This window comes from Hemitrygon akajei, chromosome 14 (assembly GCF_048418815.1).
Source record: "Hemitrygon akajei chromosome 14, sHemAka1.3, whole genome shotgun sequence".
Taxonomy (NCBI): Eukaryota; Metazoa; Chordata; class Chondrichthyes; order Myliobatiformes; family Dasyatidae; genus Hemitrygon; species Hemitrygon akajei.
The window spans coordinates 46,235,450-46,256,510 of record NC_133137.1 but is presented as its reverse complement, the minus strand read 5'-3'; the positions used below and the strand labels follow the sequence as shown (position 1 = coordinate 46,256,510).

General features: G+C 43.6%; 1 protein-coding gene across 1 annotated transcript in view; it reads left to right on the top strand.

The window, feature by feature from the left end:
* The window catches only part of asphd2 (aspartate beta-hydroxylase domain containing 2), a 153,500-nt gene that overhangs the window by 110,879 nt on the left and 21,560 nt on the right, over positions 1-21,061 (top strand). The window lies entirely within an intron of this gene.

The window sequence follows — 21,061 nt, the reverse complement described above, 5'->3', positions numbered from 1 at the left end:
GTTTGGTTTACTAGGATGCTGCCTGGATTAGAGAGTATGTTTTATGGTAAAAGTTCGAGTGAGCTAGGGATTTTCTCTTTTGAGTGACCAAAGATGAGAGGCGTACAAGATTATGAGAGGCATAGATAGAGTGGACACCAACAACTTTTTCCCAGGGCAGTAATGGCCAATACCAGAGAACATCCATTGAAGGTGAGTGGAGGAAAGTTTAGGGGAGATGTCACAGGTTTTTTTTTTACAGAGAATGGTGGGTGCTTAGACTGCACTGCAAAGGGTGGTATAGATGTTGATACCATAGGGACATCTAAAAGACTCTTAGATAAGCACAAGGATGTAAGAAAAAAATGGAAGGTTATGGCTGTGTAGGAAGTGAAGGGTTAGATTGGTTGTGAGAGCCTTAGATCCCACTCTATGAGGTTCAGGAACACTTATTACCCATCAACCATCAGCCTCCCAAATCAGCGGGGATAACTTCACTCACCTCAATTCTGAACTGATTCCACAATCTATGAACTCACTTTCAGACCAAAAGCTGCAGATGAACCAGGAGATTCATTGTCTGCTAAAGGATAGGTCAATATGTTGGACCCAGGATAGGGTAGATCTATGGCATTCAAGACAAATGATCCAGAACTATATGTCCAGGTATGATATAGAGCAGGCCGTTTTAAGAGCAACAAACTCATTCTAATTGAAGCTGGAGATGCATGTCAGGTCATGCAGGGCTTGCAGGCCATTACTTCCTCCAATGCAAAAACTAACATCAAGGGATCAGTGGCAGAAAAGGTGAATAGTGTCAAGTCCTGAATGTCAACATCTCTGAGGATCTATCCTGCGCCCAACATATTGATGACAGTGCGTATATTTCATTAGGAGACTTGGTATGTCACCAAAGGGTCTCAAATTTCTACGGATGTACTGTGAAGACTATCACCATCTGGTATGGAGGGGCCACTGCACATGATTGGAAAAAGCTGCAGGAAGTTGTAAACTCAGCCAACTCCATTAAAAGCACCAGCCATCCCAGCATGACATGGAGATCTTCAAAAGGCAACATCTGTCATTAAGGACCCCCATCACCTAGGACAGGCCCTTTTCTCATTGCTACCATCAAAGAGGAGGTACAGGAGCCTGAAGCTACATAACATTTCAGGAATAGCTTCTTCCCCTCTGCCATCAGATTTTTGAATGGACAATGAACTACCTGACTTTTTTCTTCCTTTTTGCTATCTTTAGGCAACAACATCTCTACAATCTCCATCAGCAAGCTTATTAATTTTGCCCCCACCTTCCTCCCTGCCCTTAAATTCACTTGGTCCATCTCTGGGGACTCCCTGCCCTTTCTCTATCTTGCTTTCTCCATCTCTGAAAACAAACTGTCAACCAACATCTTTTATAATCTACTGAGTCCCAAGGTTGTTTTGACAATACCTCTTCCCACCCTGTCTCCTGTAAAATTGCTGTTCCATTTTCTCAGTTCCTTTGACTCTGCTACATCTGTTCTGAGGACGGGCTTCCTGTTCCAAAGAATGGGGTTTCCCTCCCTTACTATTGATGCTGCCCTCACATGCACCTCCTCCAGTTCTGGAACATCCACCCTCACCCCATCTTCCTGCTTCCTAAACAGTGATAGATTTCCTCTTGTCCTTACCTACCAATCCATCAGCCTCTGCATCCAACACATTATTCTGCACAACTTACGCCATCTCCAAAAGGATCCTACTGCTAAACATATTTTTACCTCCACCTCCCCCCCCCCCCGCTCACTTTCCGCAGGGATTGCTCCCTCCAGGATTCCCTTGTCCATTTGTCCCTCTCAGCAGTTATTCCTGTAAGCAGACTAAGTGTCCATTCACCTCTTCCCTCACCTCTATTCAGGGCCCCTAACAGTCCTCCCAGGTGAGACCACGTTTCACTTGCGAATCTGCTGGGGTTGTCTAGTGTCCGGTGCTCCCGGTGTGGCCTCTCTACACTGGTGAGACCTTTCATAACTTGGGGACCGCTTCGTCGAGCAGCTTTGTTCCAACCAGCAAAAGCAGAACATCCAGGTTAGTACCAATTCCCATTACCATTCAATGTGTTGAGTGGTCCATGGCCTCCTTTTGTGTAAAGATGAGGCCACTCTCAGGGTGTAGGTTAATTTCTTCAGGTAAAAGAATTTTACTCAGTGTCAGCAAGACCAATGAACTGATTGCAGACTTCAGGAAAAGGAAATCAGAGGACGATGAGCCAGTCCTCATCAGAAGAACAGAGGTGGAGAGGGTCAGCAGCTTTAAATTTCTAGGTGTTATTATTTCGGAGTGCACCTCCTAGCAAGGAGACTGTGGAAGACACTAGCAGTCTGGTGGAAGTTCCAGGTGTTAGGGGCATGAATCAATAGGTAGATTTCAATAGGTACATTTAATGTCAGAGAAATGTATACATCATGAAATGCTTTTTCTTCGCAAACATCCACAAAAACAGAGTGCCCCAAAAAATGAATGACAGTTAAATGTTAGAACCCCAAAGACACCCCCAGTTCCCCCCTCCCATTCGTAGGCAGCAGCAAAGTGATGACCCCCTCCCCCACCACCAGCAAAAAAGCATCTGCACCCTCCACCGAGCATCAATAAGACTTGCAGTACCCCAAAGACTACTCGTTCACCTGGTAATTCTGCATACCACAGGCTTTCTCTCCCTTATATGGGAAAAAAAGTGTTCCTGTTTCACAGCAAGAGGGTAGACATAACAAAACAAATTGCCATTTTATGGTGTTAACAGTCTGTTGCATCTTTTTTCCAAGATCTGTGCCCAAAGAACTCGGGTCTCTGGGCACACAGCCAGCAGCCAGCTCACTGCTTTCAATCTTCAATCTCCCACAACGCATCAGGCCGCAGCACCAACCTTGAACGTGTCCGCCTCCAGAGCCACGAAAATCCGACAACCTGAAGGTGTGCCATTCTTCCAGGCCTCATTCTTGGCAATCAAAAAGCAGCTGGTTGTGAGGCCCTGAGAGCGGGTCCCATTTCTGCAAAGAACTGAAGTCAGCATGTAGCTCCAGGTCAGGGTTTTCAAAAAAAACCCTAAAAGGAAAAAAAGAGATATTAAAGACAGAAATGAAGTGTGTGAAGTTACCATCACTACAGAGAAAGTTCTTGGGAATCTGAAAGATCTGAAGGTAGGTAGTCAGCTGGACCAGATGGTGTACACCCCAGAGTTCTGTAAGAGGTGGCTGAAGAGATTGTGGAGGCATTAGTAATGGTCTTTCAAGAAACATCTGATTCTGGAAGACTGGAAAATTGCAAATGTCACTCCACTTTTCAAGAAGAGGGAGAGGCAGAAGAAAGGAAACTATGAGACGGCTAGTCTGACCTCAGTGGTTGGGAAGGTACCAGAGTTGATTATTAAGGATGTGGTTTTAACATAGACACATAATAAAATAGGCCATAGTCAGCATAGTCAGTTTCCTCAAGGGAAAATCTTCCCTGACAAATCTAGGAATTATTTGATGAAATAACAAGCAGGATAGACAAAGGAGAATTCATTGATGTTAGGTAGTTAGATTTTCAGAAACCCTTTGATAAAGTGCCACACCTGAGGCTGCCAAGCAAGCTATGAGCCCATGATACTACAGGAAAAATTCTAGCATGGATAAAGCAGTAGCTGCTTGGCAGGAGGCAAAGAGTGGCAATAAAGAGAGCCTTATCGGGCTGGCTGCTGGTATTCCACAGGGGTCCATGTTGGAACCGATTCTTTTTATGTTATATGCCAATGATTTGAATAATGGAATTGATGCCCTTGTTGCAAAGTTTGCTGATGATATGAAGGTATTTGACAATGACTTGGATAATGGAATTGATGGTTTTGCGTATGATACAAGATTTTTATCGGTATTTACAGATGCGACAATATGTTAATAAGACGCTTAAAAATGTAACCAAGGCAAATACATGCTTGATAGAGCTCTTTGGAAAAGCATATAATTCAGATAATGGTAGTAGAATCATTTCAAGCATGTATGACGGGTTGTCAAATCTTAAAACACATTCGACTTCATACATTAAAACAAAATGGGAGAAGGAAAAAGGGATAATTATATCTGAGGAAGAATGGACAACAATATGGAGATATCAATGGAAGTGTACCAGTTCACAGAAATGGAGGGAGTTTGGATGGAAAAACTTGATAAGATATTTTATTACACCCTCTCAAAAATCCCATTATGATAGTAACCTCCCTGTTTGCTGGAGAAATTGTGGAAATCAAAATGCAAATCATTATCATATTTTTTGGGACTGCCCTGTTATCAAAAACTATTGGAGGGGGATACACAAGGCCCTACAAGACATCTTTAAATGTGAAATACCCTTGGAGAGTAAGACCATATATTTTGGATATATACCCCAAGAATGGTTGAAAAGAGATAAACATTTAATGAATATACTGCTGGTGGCTGGTAAAAAGACTCTTACTAGGAAATGGTTATCACAGGAGAGCCCAACTTTAAATACATGGATGGAAATTACAATGGACATTAACAAAATGGATAAGATAACAGCATCTGTTAACCATAAGCTGGAACAATTTGATTCATACTGGGAAAAATGGTTTAACTACATAATGCCTCATAGGCCTGATTTTATTCTCACAAATCAATGAATCTGTTGTTAAAAAAAAAGATCACTCCCTACTTGTACATAGTTCTTTCCTTTTGCTTGTTTTTTCTTTCCACTCTTTTCTATAAGTGTATACCTCAGATAACTACTATGTGGAGATTTGTGATATATATGATTATATGATATATATGTACAATGTCTGAAATACATCTTATGGAAATGTTTGTTTGATGATGAACTTCAATAAAAAATAAATTACAAAGATAGGTGGAGGAGTAGGTAGTGTTAAGGAAGCAATGAGATTGCAGCAGGACTTAGACAAATTGGAAGAATGACCAAAATAGTGTCTTATGGTAATACAGTGTTGGGAAATGTATGAGAATGCATTTTGGTAAAAGGAACAATGGTGCGGATGTTATTTAAAAGTGGAGAAGGTTCAAACATCAGAGGTGCAGAGGGACTTCAGGGTCCTTGTGCAAGTCTCCCAGAAGGTTAATTTACAGGTTGAGTCTCTGGTAAAGATGCCAAATGCAATGTTGGCATTTATTTCAAGGGGAATAGAATATGAAAACAAGGAGATAATGCTGAGTCTTTTTAAGACACTAGTCAGGCCACACAGAGTATTGTCAATAGTTTTGGCCCCATATCTCAGAAGGATGTGCTGTTATTGGGGAGAGTCCAGAAGTCCAGAGTAAGTTCACGAGGATGATTCTGGGGATGAAAGGGTTAACATGTGAGGAGCGTTTGGCAGCTTTAGGCCTGTTCTCAGTGGAATTTAAAAGAATGCAGGTGGATCTCATTCTTCTAAATGTTGAATATTGAAAGGACTAGATGGGTGGATGTGGATGTGGAGAGGATAGTTCCTATGTTGGAGTGGTGAATCTGTGGAATGCTCTGCCACAGACTGCGGTGGAGCCTAAGTCCTTGGGTATATTTAAGGCAGAAGTTGACCATATCCTGATCAGTCAGGGCATAAAAGGACATGATGAGAAGGCAGGTATATGAGGTTGAGTGGGATCTAGGAATAGCTGTGATGGAATGGCAGTGCAGACTCGATGGGCTGAATGGCCTAATTCTGCTCCTATGTCTTATGGACCTAGACAGATTAGGAGAATAGGCAAAGAAATGGCAGATGAAATACGGTGTTGGGAAGTGCATGGTCATGCACTTTGTTAGAAGAAATGAAAGGGTTGATTATTTGCTAAAATTTGCAGGTTGAGTCTTTGGTGAGGAAGGCAAATAAGATATTAGCATTCATTTCAAGAGGAATGAAAGCAAGGATGTAATGTTGAGACTTTATAAAGCACTGGTGAGGCCTCGCTTGGAGTATTGTGAGCAGGTTTGGGCCCCCTATCTTAGAAAGGGTGTGCTGAAACTGGAGAGGGTTTCAAAGGAGGTTCATGGAAATGATTCCAGGATTGAATGGTTTGTCACATGGAGAGTGTTTGATGGCTCTGGGCTTGTATTGAGAAGAATGAGAGGTGGCCTCACTGAAACCGATCAAATGATGAATGGTCTTGATAGACTGGATGTGGAGAGGATGTTTCCTATGGTGGGAGAGCCTAAGATTAGAGGACATAGCCTCAGAATAGAGGGGGGCGTTCTTTTAGAATAGAGATGAGGAGGAATTTCTTTAGCCAGAGAGTGGTGAATCTGTGGAATTTGTTGCCAAAGGCAGCTGTGGAGGCCAAGTCTGTACATATATTAAGGCAAAGGTTGATAGATTCTTGATTGGTCAGGGAATGAAAGGATATGTGGAGAAGGTAGGAGATTAGGGCTGAGAGGAGAAATGTTTCAGCCATGATGAAATAATGGAGCAGACTCGATGGGCCAGATTATTCCCTATGTCTTATGGTCTTATGATAAATTTGCTGTGAACTTTGAACAGGTTTATATAGGCATACATAACATTGAGGGCCGAAGGGTCTGTATTCTGCTTAATGTTCTAATATCAGCCTGAGACAGGAAGGCCAGTGCACTGACCCAGCAAGGAATATATGTCTACATGACAAGACAGAAAATAATATGAATGTGTTGAGCTCCAGTTGGAGTGTTTCCACTGCACAGTCAGGTGGGCAGAAGTATGGTATTATTATCAACTGTTAACAAGGAATCCTCATTGTAGTCACTAAACAGTTCAGGATTTTCACATCTGTTAATGGGAAAGTATTGAATGAAGCAGACAGCGGTAGCATAAGAATGTCTTTGCTGATTAACTGGACTTTGAAAGCTTGGTCCCATTCCTCAATCACACAATCTCAATCAGGCACAAGAATAGCCTGACCCAATCACCCCATTGTTTTGGAGTCTGAACAGAGAAATGAAATGCCATTTTTGTACAGAATTGACAAGCAGGTACAGATATTGACTATTTAACAAACTGAGTATGTTTGAATTCCTTACTTGCAATATCAATTGCCATTCATAATACAGGCTTTAAAAGTCAATGGAAACTACAAGCTGACAGGCAATGAGACATTGAATTTAGCAAACAAATTGTCCTGCATTTGGTGTGTGTTCCCTGAATATTTCCATTACATTTTTATCTCAAAAATGCAAAATTGTTTTGGATACTTGCTGTGCAGAGGGAGGTTCTGCACCTTGGAAATGTGCAGAGCAGGAGGAAGCTATGCGCTTTGTATACCTGCTGTGCAGACAGCAGCCTTACGCTTTGGAAACCTGTGCAGAGGAAACCTATACACTTCACAAACAAGCTGTGTGAGGGCTGCCGTGCACTTCAGAACCCTGCTATGCAGAGGGCAGCCATGTGCTCTGGAAACCTGTACAAGAGGAATCTATGTGCCTTGGAAACCTGCTGAGCAGAGCAAAGCTATGCGCTTTGAGAAACTGCTGTGCAGACAGAAGTCATGTGCTTTGGAAATCTGTGCAAGGGATGTCTTGCACTTCAGAAATGCCTTGTGCAGAGGGAATCTATGCACTTCAGAAGAAACCAATGCACATTGGAAACCTGCTGTGTAGAAAGAAGCTATGTGCTTTAGAAACCTGTGCAGAGGGAATCTACGTACTTCAGCGAACTCCTCTGCAGAGGGAAACGATGGACTTCAGCAACCTCCTGTGCAGAGAGAAGACATGCTCTTCGAAACCTGCTCTGCAGAGGGAAACGATAAGCTTTGGAAAATGGTGCTAATGGAAGCATTGTGCTTCAGAAACCTGTAGAGGAAAGGTATGTGCTTTGAATAGCTGTTGTGCAGAGAGAAGCTATGTGGTTCAGTAAACTCCGGTGCCGAGGGAACAATGCGCTTCAGAAAACTATGCTGAGGGAAGCTGTGTGCTTCAGAAACCTGCAGAGGGAAACCATGCACTTCAGAAACCTGCTGTGCAGAGGGAGCTATTTGTTTCAGCAATTTCCTGTGCAGAGGAAACTGCCCTTGGGAAAACTGTGCTGAGAGAAGCTGTGCATTTCAGAAACCTGCTGTGCAGAGGGAAGCTATGTACTTTGGAAAACTGTGCAGAAAGAAGCTATGTGCTTCAGAAATCTGTGCAGAGTGAAATGAAGCACTTTGGAAACCTACTGTTCAGAAAAAAGCTGTGTGCTTCAGAACCCTATGCAGAGGGAGCTATGCGTTTTGGAAACCTGTGCAGAGGGAAGAAGCTCTGTGCTTTGGAAACCTGTGCAGAGGGAGCTGTGCCTCAGAAACCTGTGCAGAGGGAGCTCTGTGCCTCAGAAACCTGTGCAGAGGGAGCTCTGTGCCTCAGAAACCTGTGCAGAGGGAAGACATGCACTTTGGACACACAAATTGCTGGAGGAACTCAGCAGGCCAGACAGCATCTACCGGTATATAAAGGAGTACAGTCCTGCTGAAGGGTCTCGGCCTGAAACATTGACTGTTCTCTTTCTTAGGTACTAGCCTACTAAGTACCCAGGACATCTTCAAGTAGCAGTGTCTCAGAAAGGCAGCGTCCATTATTAAGGACTTCCAGCACCCAGAGCATGCCCTTTTCTCACTGTTACCATCAGGTAGGAGGTACAGAAGCCTGAAGGCACACACTCAGCGATTCAGGAGCAGCTTCTTCCCCTCTGCCATCCAATTCCTAAATGGACATTGAACCCATGAACACTGCCTCACTTTTTAAATATATATTATTTCTGTTTTTGCATGATTTTTAATCTATTCAATATACATATACTGCAATTGATTTATTTATTTTCTTCTATATTATGTATTGCATTGAACTGCTGCTGCTGTAACAAATTTCACAACACAATTTGGTGATAATAAATCTGATTCTGAGTTGTTGCCTGGCCTGCTGAGTTCCTCAGGCATTCTGTGTGTGTTACTCTGAATTTCCAGCATCTGCAGAATCTCTTGTGTTAATAAAATATATCTGTTGCTTGCAGGAATGTGGCCTTCTGATTTGATTGACAGTGAAATTAGCCAATCACCCCCAGGTTTGCATGGGCAGTTCCACCTACACGAACCTTTGATTAACCTATCTGCAGCTATATTTTCCTTTCATCAGTCTATTTAAGCTCCCCTGAATGTTTCTCCCCATAGTTTATCTGGATCTAATTTTGTTATCATTTAGTTTTATTTTTGTTTAGCAGGGAATCGGGTCTACACATTGAGATGGGTGAAGATATGTATAAATTTCAAAGTCAGTAAAGGTGATCAGTTGGAATCCTGATGAAGGGTTTCAACCTGAAATGTCAACTGTTTACTCCTTTGCATAGATGATATCCGACCTGCAGAGTTCCTCCAGCATCTCTTCAAACTCCTATTCAAGTATAACCATTGATGTAAGTACATCAATATGTTGGGCCCTGGATAGATCTTAAGAGATGTTGACACCCAGGAACTTGAAACTGCTCACCCTTTCCTCTTCCGATCCCTCCATGAGGACTGGTGTGTGTTCCCTCGTCTTCCCCTTCCTGAAGACCACAATCAATTCTTTGGTCTTGTAGGTTTTTTGCAAATAAAACAAAGTGAGGTATATTTTGTTTGATGAAACCTTTTGTTTTATTGAACTCCAAAACCTAAACACAAAAATGTACTAAAACTGTTTATGTAATAATGTCATCACATAGACCAGCCTCTTAGAGTGACACCCCAATTCAATGTCGATATCTGTAAATTATGTACATTTCTCCTGATTACATTACCCTACACAGCCCCCCCCCCCTCCCCCAGCATTCACTAAAACTGGCATTGTGAGCCTGTCAAGAGCTCGGAGCCTGGCTCGGCTCCTGTGTTCCATGGTTGGAGAAACAGCAGGTATCTCTGGCTTGTCCAGAGGTGTATTGACATACTCGTGGTCATGTCATGACAGCAATAGAATACTTCAAATCTTGGTGGGCTGGTTCCCTTTTCCCATTCTGAATCTTTCCATGTTGGTAAACTCAGCCTTCGCGGTTTTCTGAGTCCAGTCTACACGCGCAGGCATGGAACTGTGAGCCAGTTGTGGGAATGTGGTGCTTGATTGTTTATGATTGTAGTGGAGAATGTTGGCTTGGGAATTCACTCAGCAGTCGAGTAAGCTCACATGTGGTGGTGCATGCACTTGACAGTCATTGTGGGCATCTTACTGGGGAGGCAGGGTAACGACCCAAAGTCCTTGACATCCACAAGCCAGCAAGTCTTAAGATCGACTCACAGTCCTTGGGCACACAGGAAGTCTTCACTGGGCAGAGCTCTAGCCACTTTAGCCAGGAGGAAGTCCCATGTGTAACATCGCCCACTGAAGCAGAGTGTAACCCATCATGTCCCTAAGTCTGGATCCTGCTGCCATTGGCAACTTCCAGTGAGGCTTTGTCACTCTCTACTTTTTCATCAATAGGTGATGCTGGTAGCACACTCATTTGAGCACCTGTGTCACACGGGAAATGTCGCCTTGAAAGGGTGTCTGTAATGAACAGTAGACGACCCTGGCAGCTGGAACCCATGGTGTTCACAGACCTCTGATGTCTTAATACCCTGGCATGGTCAAAGTTGCAAGACAGTTGGCATTTCCTAGCATTCATATCAAAGCAAGCGTGGTAAAATCAGACCCAGTGCTGTCTGTTCCGCAGCTGCAGATGTCCTTATGGTGAGGGCCTTGCTGACCAGGCTTATTGAGGTAGAGAAAGGAGGAAGAATGATACACTGCTCCCTGGCTAACTATGAGCCATTTTAGCAAGCTCCCTATAGTACTTCATAGGTGCATTAGTGAAGGCTATGTGAACTTGATCAGACATTTGCAATATGAAGAGTAAAAATAAAACAAGGATGGTGATTTCCCAGAAGAGACTGCATGTGGTCCATTAGTTCTGAAGACCTAGCATCGCCAATGACATGTAAGGAGAGCAACTATTTGACACACTCAGACTCTGATAGTCCAACTGTCTGTAAAAGGTGACTTTTCAGCGATCGGTAGGTGGGTGTTCAAGTAGACTCACCACCTTCACAGCCATGGAATTGCCGAGCAATGTTACCACATAGTAGAATTTGGTATCATCAGTAGTGATTCCTCGCAGAGCAAACTGGCCCTCAGCTTGTACAAACCGAGGAACGGCATTTTGTTCCCCAAATTCCAGCAGTTTCAAAGCAACTGTGTTGGCCGATATGTTCAATAACTCAGGAATCGTCCTGAAGAACCAGGGTCACCAATGTAAGTTTTAGCAAATAAAATCAAGTGAGGCGTTTTATATTTAATGAAACCCGTAACACAGTTTATTAAACTCCAAAACCTACACAACAAAAACATACTAAAACCCTTTATGTAATAACGTCATCACATCAGGCAGCCTCTTAAAGTGAAACCCTAACTCAATGTCAGTGGTTGTGAATTATGTACATTTCTCCCAGTTACATTACCCTCCAGTCTACCTAACACTGAGAGCAAGGTTACTGTGTGATTCCACTCAACCAGCTGATCTGCCTCACTCCTGTATGTCTCCTCATCACCATCTAAATTCTGACAATAGTTGTGTCATCGGTGAACTTAATTTGTTGTGTCAGCATTACAGCGCAAGACATAAAAATTACAAAATAATTATTCAAAATAGGATTAACGGGGTAGTGTTCATGGACCATTCAGAATGGTGGAGCTGTCCTGTCCTTAAATTTTGAGTGTGTGTCCTCAGGCTCCTGGACCCCTGGACCATTTTTTAATTAAAATGCTATAGATTTGAAACTGCATCTTCTCTCCAAACACAAATTCACACTGAACATTCAGAATCAAAACCCAACCTAACCAAATTCTGGATTAGATCATCTCCTCCCACTTCATTCAAGTTTCTGCCTTTTCACCCAAAGCATTGGTAAAACTTCTCCTCTCAGAAATGCTGCTTGACCTGTTGATTTCCTCCAGCAGATTGGTTGTTGCTCCAGATTCCAGCATCTGAACTCTCTTGTGTCTGTAATCAAGGTAGTGAGTAACTCGAGATCACGTTATCCACTCATGACTCCTCATTACAATCTCAATACAGCAGAAGAAAGCAAAATTGTCTGAATAAGAAATACAAAATCGATTCTATTTGCAAATTAAAGTGGTGCTTATTAAAACATAGAAAAAAGACAATACTGAATGTACCAAGGCTAAAGGCTTAACTTTCCCACTTTACTAAGATCTGTCTCGAATGATTTTACTTTGCCAAGTTTGCAATTTCAGGTTTAACTTGCTCTCTGTCAAACCATGAAGCCATAAGACATGGCAGCCGAATTAGGCCATTCAGCCCATCAAGTTTCAAACAAGAGGACATGAGTTGAGAGTTAGGGGGCAAAATTTTAGGGTAACACAAGGGGGAATTTCTTTACTCAGAGAGTGGTAGCTGTGTGGAATGTGGAATGAGCTTCCAGTAGAAGTGGTAGAGGCAGGTTCGGTACTGTCATTTAAAGAAAAATTGGATAGGTATATGGACAGGAAAGGAATGGAGGGTTATGGGCTGAGTGCGGGTCAGTGGAACTAGGTGAGAGTAAGCATTCGGCATGGACTAGTGTTACGTATCCCGTAACTGGATCACTTACCAGCAAAGATAGAGAGGTCCGCTGAAGTCTGATGGTACCATTTTTAAACGTTTTTATTTATAAAGGGGCACAAAAGTAAGGTTAATACAAACATTCAGATAACATACGTCGTCAATACTCAATCTAAAGCGCAGGTATAGTAATAATCAATAAGAAATAAGCTCTATCGTTGTCTAGGGGTAATATATATATTGTCTGCTGTATATCTAAAAGTCTCTTGTGTTCACTGCAGTTCCACCAGCTGCCGTCTTTTGGGGGGTCGCGGTGGTGCACATTTGTTAGAGAGAGAGAGATAGAGCTTGAATGAAACAGTTACCCGGCGGGTTTTTTCCAACCTTTAGGAGTTCGATCCGTCGGAGTCTCGTTGGGGGGTGGCCGTTCACTCGTGGCCTCTCCTGTAGCTAAAGCCGTTACTTCGTGGTGAAGTCGCCAATCCCAGGCAAGGAAAAGGCGCACACAAACCTCCTCACCGGCTGTCGCTATTAAACGCTGTCACAGGATTTCTAGCGTGTCTTCTGGTGCGTCTGGGGGGCCGTCTTTACAACCCCTCTTTTATCTGAGCTCACGGGGTCTCAGATGTCAATCAGGTTGGGATGATGCAATCTCTCTCCATCTCTCCACCCACGTTGCCCCGAGGGTATACACGTAGTACAGTTCCCAATTCACAAAGGTGTCTCCACGAGACAATGACCACAGTCGCCAGCTTTTGCCTTGCCGTGAAACGAGAGACACCGCACGTATCTCTCTCTTCTCTTGGGTCATTGAACCCCCCTTCACTAGGGCTCTTGCGATTCTCACAAAGGAGGGGGCTGGGATCATAACACCTCCCCTCTTAAAAACGTTTTTACCAGCGGTTAAAACGGAGTGGTACAGAGTCTTACAGGGTTTTAGGATTTAACATAGTACAAAAGCTTTGCTTTTAACTACAGAGCTGTACCGTCATACATTTTTCAGCGTCTAAACAGTTAACGATTACAGTGGCACTTCCTTTAATGTGGTAACATCTTGTCCCTGACTAAAGGCTGGTAGCATCAGATTTCAACAGGCAGGGTTCTAAGGGGGTTGTCTTTGTTATTCACATGCTTTGTCAAAATCCCGTACAGCTGGTTTTTCTATTTAAAAAATGGCGCCCCCATTAGCCGTCACCTCTTTTCCGGTGAGTTCCTACGTGGGGGACCTGGGTAATTTGGCGAGGTACTCTCCCGCCTTTCCATTCCATAAGGGTTATTCTCTCAACACCGTGTCCCAAACTTAAATCATCGTGTGAATTTCCACCCAATTCTTTAATGTTACACAGGTAGCTAGCCCTTTTGTCAAGACCATGCAGGCTGATGGGTTTCAATTCGAACCTTTCCCTCAGGCTGCATTTAAATTTCGGCTTTTTCACAGCGCTCTCTTGAATAACAACAGCGTGTGGGGCACCTTTACATTCCAAATCAACCTGTAATCGATGCACAGGCACCACGTTCCCAAGCCCTCGTTTCTGTAGCTTGGTTGCTTCTTCTGACACCAATCTAAACTTTAAATTTTCTTCATTCGATTTGAGAACTACAAACTTCCCGTTCCCTTCAGTAATAATGTTTATTCCCCCAGGGTCGAGTTCCACTTTAAGGTTCACCACCCCTTTTGTGTACCAACACCTGGGAACCCTCCCTTCCCCCAATTACCAGGGTTAACCCTGTCTTCACTGAACCCAGTCCATCTGACCCACAGGGACTGCATTACTTTTCAACTGAATCAAATACCTCAGACGTTTTCTGAGCTCCCTTACTAGGTTCAGTACCACGTGCTCGCGCCTGTGGTACAGGCTGGAGATGCGAGGGGCGGGGCTGCAATCCTCACAGGCTGTTTGGGCCGTGTCAGCCTTGTCCAAACCTGCCCCCCGGCTAAATCATTTCCGAGGAGGACGTCCGTGTCAGTTCTCGGGAACTCTGATGGCACCCCCATTTCGACTGGTCCAGATACTAGCTCACAATCCATAATTACCTGATGTAGGGGCACCATTTCTATGCTTGTACCTATCCCCTTCACGGCGACCATTCCCCTTCTCTGACCGAAATCTAGTATCTCACGGCGGATCAACGACAGCTCCGCCCCGGTGTCTCGCCAGATTCGGACGGGAATGGGTGGGTCTCCCCCCTTCACGGACACGGTTCCGGGTGACAGCCAAGTCTCTGACCCCTCTCGTACTCTGTCTACCCGGGACCCTCTTGTCGATTTTCTGATTACCACGGCACACCCGATAGGGACCGCTGCTTTCCCTTTTTCTGGCTCCTTTCTCGGAGCAAAGCACCTAGAGGCAATATGTCCTCCCTTCCCACAATTAAAACAGGTCAAGCCCGGAAATCTCGGGCTGCCTGGCCTTTCCCCCTCAACCTTACCACTAGCTCCCGGCGGGACCTCTGCCTCAGCCGGCGGACTTCCTCGGTCGTTCCCATGGTCTCTCGGGTAACCATGTGGCGAGGAAAACTTTGTCCTGTGGGTTAGGGCATATTCATCTGCGAACCTAGCAATTTCTGAGATGGACTTATTCGCCTTCTCATTCAAATACATCCGGATCTCCTCCGGAACACACCCTTTTAATTCCTCAATCAGAAATAACTCCCTGATATGCCCATAATCCCCGTCCACCTGTTCCGCGGTGCACCAATGGTCTAAGAGCACACCCTTTTCTTAGGCTAGCTCGGTATACGTTTGATTCCACCCTTTCCGTAAATTTCTGAACCTTTGTCTATAAGCTTCAGGTACTAGCTCGTAACTCCGGAGAATGGCCTCCTTTACTTTGGCATAATTCTCCGCTTCCCCTTCCTCGACGGCCAATGCCGCATATGCTCGTTGTGCCTTCCCCTTTAACACACTTTGTAACAACGCCACCCACTGCTCTTTGGGCCACTTTTGATTTACTGCCACCTTTTCAAAAAGCAAGAAATAACTATCAACATCCGACTCTTCGAATGGAGGTACTACCCTCAACTCCCGACTAACATTAAACCTCTCGTCTCGATCTAACCCTAGATCTCTTCGCTCTTTCTTTAACTTCTCCATCTCCAAGTCATGTTCCCTCTGTTCTCGTTTCTCCTCATACTCTCTTTGTTTTTCAGCTCGTTCCCTCTCGTTCTTGGCTCGTTCCCTCTCTTTCTCGGCTACTTCTAGCTCTTTTAGCTGAATTTCATGCTGTCTTTGCTTTTCAGTTTGGTCCTGCTCTTTTTTCACCTCTAACCCCTTTAGTTGGAACGCCTGCTCCCTTTCTTTCTCTCTCTCAGCCCGTTCTTTCTCTCTCTCAGCCCATTCTTTCTCTCTCTCAGCCGCTTCCAGCTGCTTTATTTTAAATTCATGTTCCAACCTTAATTTCTCCAACTCTAGCTGATCCATCCCACTAGCTGGTACTTTTTCAGGGATATTTTCCAATACCTCAGCTTCGAACACATTCTTCCCAATGTAATACCAAGTTATGGCCCCTCGCACCTACCGCTTTTTCATGGACGACCTCACTTCTGTGAGGTCCAATCCCTTCGCCAAATTTAACAAGTCTGATTTGGTGGCCGCCTCTAGCGCCTCCACAGTCGGGTTTTTCATAAAATCATCCACGTTCATCTTTGCTGGTTTCCTATCTGGCTACCCGCGTACCAGATCCAAATTTTTTTTTTACTTACAAACCCAATTCACTGCCCTCCCAATTTGGTTTTAAATCTTGAGACAAGGCCCCACATTGTTACGTATCCCGTAACTGGATCACTTACCAGCAAAGATAGAGAGGTCCGCTGAAGTCTGATGGTACCATTTTTAAACGTTTTTATTTATAAAGGGGCACAAAAGTAAGGTTAATACAAACATTCAGATAACATACGTCATCAATACTCAATCTAAAGCGCAGGTATAGTAATAATCAATAAGAAATAAGCTCTATCGTTGTCTAGGGGTAATATATATATTGTCCGCTGTATATCTAAAAGTCTCTTGTGTTCACTGCAGTTCCACCAGCTGCCGTCTTTTGGGGGGTCGCGGTGGTGCACATTTGTTAGAGAGAGAGAGATAGAGCTTGAATGAAACAGTTACCCGGCGGGTTTTTTCCAACCTTTAGGAGTTCGATCCGTCGGAGTCTCGTTGGGGGGTGGCCGTTCACTCGTGGCCTCTCCTGTAGCTAAAGCCGTTACTTCGTGGTGAAGTCGCCAATCCCAGGCAAGGAAAAGACGCACACGAACCTCCTCACCGGCTGTCGCTATTAAACGCTGTCACAGGATTTCTAGCGTGTCTTCTGGTGCGTCTGGGGGGCCGTCTTTACAACCCCTCTTTTATCTGAGCTCACGGGGTCTCAGATGTCAATCAGGTTTGGATGATGCAATCTCTCTCCATCTCTCCACCCACATTGCCCCGAGGGTATACACGTAGTACAGTTCCCAATTCACAAAGGTGTCTCCACGAGACAATGACCACAGTCGCCAGCTTTTGCCTTGCCGTGAAACGAGGGACACCGCACGTATCTCTCTCTTCTCTTGGGTCATTGACCCCCCCCCCTTCACTAGGGCTCTTGCAATTCTCACAAAGGAGGGGGCTGGGATCATAACACTAGAAGGGCCGAGATGGCCTGTTTCCATGCTGTAGTTGTTATATGGTTATATAAGTCTGCTCTACCATTTGATTATCCCTCTCAACACCATCCCTCTGCCTTCTTCCCTTGACTTTTGACTCTCTGACTGATCAAGAACCTATCAACTTCCATTTTAAATATATCCAATGGCTTGGCCTCCACGGCTGTCTGTGTCAATGAATTCCAAAGATTCACCACCTCTGGCTAAAGAAATTCCTCCTCACCTCTGTTCTAAATGGACTTCTTTTTATTATGAGGCTGTGCAACCTGATCCTAGACCACTGTCCCACTATAGTAAATATTGTCTCCACATACACTCTATCAAGGCCTTTCAATACTTGATAGGTTTCAATGAGATTCCCCCCTCTTCTCCTTCTAAACTCCAATAAGTACATAGCCAGAACCATCAGCTGCTCCTCATACATTAACCCTTTCATTCCTGTGATCAATCTTGTGCCAGCACATCCTTTCTTAGATAAGGCAGCCAGAGCCACACACAATATTGCAAATACGAGGGGTGATTGATTCGTGGCCTATGGTCCATTTTCTCAGACAGTGCTTACTTGCAATTTTCAATTATCTGAAACAGAAATACCACAAAAGTTATTAACTTCAAACTTTCTGCATAATCACTCAAAGAGTTGAGCTGCACATGCATGTAACGAGAGCTGTATAACTCATCTCCTTTTATGCTAGGCCACAAACTTATCAATCACGCATCATATGTTCAATTTTGCTCAGAACAGTAAATGTCTAACTTTGCTCTTTCATGAACTATGAACACATGTGACAGCCAGAGGGATAACAGTCCATGGATTCATATCTGAATTAGGAAGCAGTGCCCTCAGGAAAGGGGAGAAAATTGTTATGATATTTTCAGTAAAGTAGTGATTAGAGGTTGAAACTGATAACAGTTAATTTTGCATTTCCCCTCCCCCTACTACTTTCAAAATCTCTTACTATCTTTCCTTTCAGTTAGTCCTGACGAAGGGTCTCGGCCCAAAACGTTGACAGTGCTTCTCCTTATAGATGCTTTCTGACCTGCTGTGTTCCACCAGTATTTTGAGTGTATTGCTTGAATTTCCAGCATCTGCAGATTTCCTCGTGTTTGCCCAGTTAATTTAGGCCTTTTGCACTGTTTAGGAATTTGTGAATGGACAGACCATGGGGAGCAATGGTTCATGAAGGTGGCATCTATCATGAGGAGCCCTCACCATCCAGGTCATGCCCTCTTCTCGTTCCTACCATTGGGGGGAGGTTCCTTACCCTTTGCCATCAGATTACTGAATGAACAATAAACAACACTAAATCACTATTTTGTTCTCTTTATGCACTATTTATTTATTTGGTTGTTTGCTTGTCTATTTATTCATTTACATTAATTTTGTGACAATTTATATTACTATATTTAATACAAAAATTCAATAGTGCTATATTAACTTATACTAATTTTATACGCATTGCACTGTACTGCTGCTGAAAAGAACACAACAAATTTCACAACATATGTCAGTGACAATAAATTGATTCTGATTCTTGGAATCTGAGCAGGTATTTAAGGGAAGTTTTCTGTGCATTCCTCTTTTCAAACCTGCTGGTGAGAATTCCAGACTTTGTGACTCTGTGATCAGTGACAACTCTCTGCCCCACCCAAAAATACAAGGCTAGTTGGATTCTTTTCTTAGATACAATTAATTTAAAATGCTTTTGAAGACTTTTTATTTTGTGTTAATAGATGCTGTTAGTTTTAAACTGCATTCTTGCTTGCCATCTAGTCGAATGTCACTGGACTCAGCTCAGTTTCCAATTCTCTTCTGTGTACATTTGGGAGTCATCCTTTTAAGTAAGAGTAGAAATTATAACTTACTTTCTTCCCACACATTTCTGTTATGTTAATTGCTTGCAGCATTTTTTCACTGTGATCATTTTTTTTAAATATTGAAAATTGTGCGTAATCTGCAAATCATTTCCCAGATTCAGCACACACAAAACCCTGAAGGAATTCACCAAGTTAGGTAGCATTGATAGAGCGATATAAACAGTTGACGTTTCAGGTCAACACCCTTCATCAGGTTCAGGAGTATTGGCAGTTCTTTTTTACCCCTCCATCACTGTTGTGTTCCTTTGGCATTTAGTCTGTGTTGCTCAAAATTGTATATTTTGCATGGACTAGATGGGCTGAAGGGCCTGTTTCTGTGCCTTTGTGTTCTATAACTCTGCATTTAGCTTCTACAGAATCCCCTGTGATTATGGCTTCCAGGATTTTCTCTTTCTCTAGAAATGTGAGTTCCTTTGTATTTAATTTTAGTTTTTTCTCTTTGGTCACAGTGAACAAGGGAAAAATAATTTGCAGCATGACCACAGAATGCACCAGATAAACTTTTTTTCTTATTGGGCCTGTTGACTTCTACAGAGCTGCCTTTACCCTGTGGGTTGAGGGATTTAATGTGATCTTGGTGCGACTTTGCAAGAAGCATTCTGTAAGTACATACCATTGCCTTTGCTGTTGAAATTGCAGCACAATACCAGGTTATTCAAACAGACACTGGTGTGAATGGCCCATTAGGCCTCAAACAGAGTGCGAATGACTACTTAGACGACAATACCACACACCAGGAGCCTTCTAATGAGTGTGCTTATGTTCTTGACAAAAAAATGTATGGGAAATTTTTCCAACAACCTCCTTTTCCTTCCGGCATTCTGTGGTCATTTTCAATGTAATGCCAAGGACATTGCAGAGAGTTGTAGACACAGCCAGCTCTATACTGGGAACACCCCACCACATCAGTGAGGCAAACCTCAAGAGATGGTGCCCCCAGAAGGACCATCACCATCTGAGACATAAAACATAGAACAGTACAGGCCCTTCGGCCCACAATGTTGTACCAACACTTAAACCCTGCCTCCCATATAACCCCCCACCTTAAATTCCTCCATTTACCTGTCTAGTATCTTAAATTTCACTAGTGTACCTGCCTCCACCAGTGACTCAGGCAGTGCATTCCATGCACCAACCACTCTCTGAGTAAAAAGCCTTCCTCTAATATCCCCCTTGAACTTCCCTCCCCTTACCTTAAAGCCATGTTCTCTTGTATTGAGCAGTGGTGCCCTGGGGAAGAGGCACTGGCTGTTCACACTATCTATTCCTCTTAATATCTTGTATACCTCTATCATGTCTCCTCTCATCCTCCTTCTCTCCAAAGAGTAAAGCCCTAGCTCCCTTAATCTCTGATGTTAATGCATACTCTCTAAACCAGGCAGCATCCTGGTAAATCTCCTTTGTTCCCTTTCCAAAGCTTCCACTTCCTTCCTATAGTGAGGTGACCAGAAATGGACACAGTATTCCAAGTGTGGCCTAACTAGAGTTTTATAGAGATGCATCATTACCTCACGACTCTTAAACTCTATCCCTCGACTTATGAAAGCTAACACCCCATAAGCTTTCTTAACTACCCTATCTACCTGTGAGGCAACTTTCAGGGATCTGTGGACATGTACCCCCAGATCCCTCTGCTCCTCCATGTTACCAAGTATCCTGCCATTTACTTTGTACTCTGCCTTGGAGTTTGTCCTTCCAAAGTGTACCACCTCACACTTCTCCGGGTTGAACTTCATCTGCCACTTCTCAGCCCACTTCTTCATCCTATCAATGTCTCTCTGCAATCTTCGACAATCCTCTACACTATCCACAACACCACCAACCTTTGTGTCATCTGCAAACTTGCCAACCCACCCTTCTATCTCCACATCCAGGTCATTAATAAAAATCACAAAAAGTAGAGGTCCCAGAACCGATCCTTGTGGATCACCAGTAGTCACAACCGTCCCATCCATATAACCATACAAACATATAACAATTACAGCACAGAAACAGGCCATCTCAGCCCTTCTAGTCCGTGCTGAACTCTTACTCT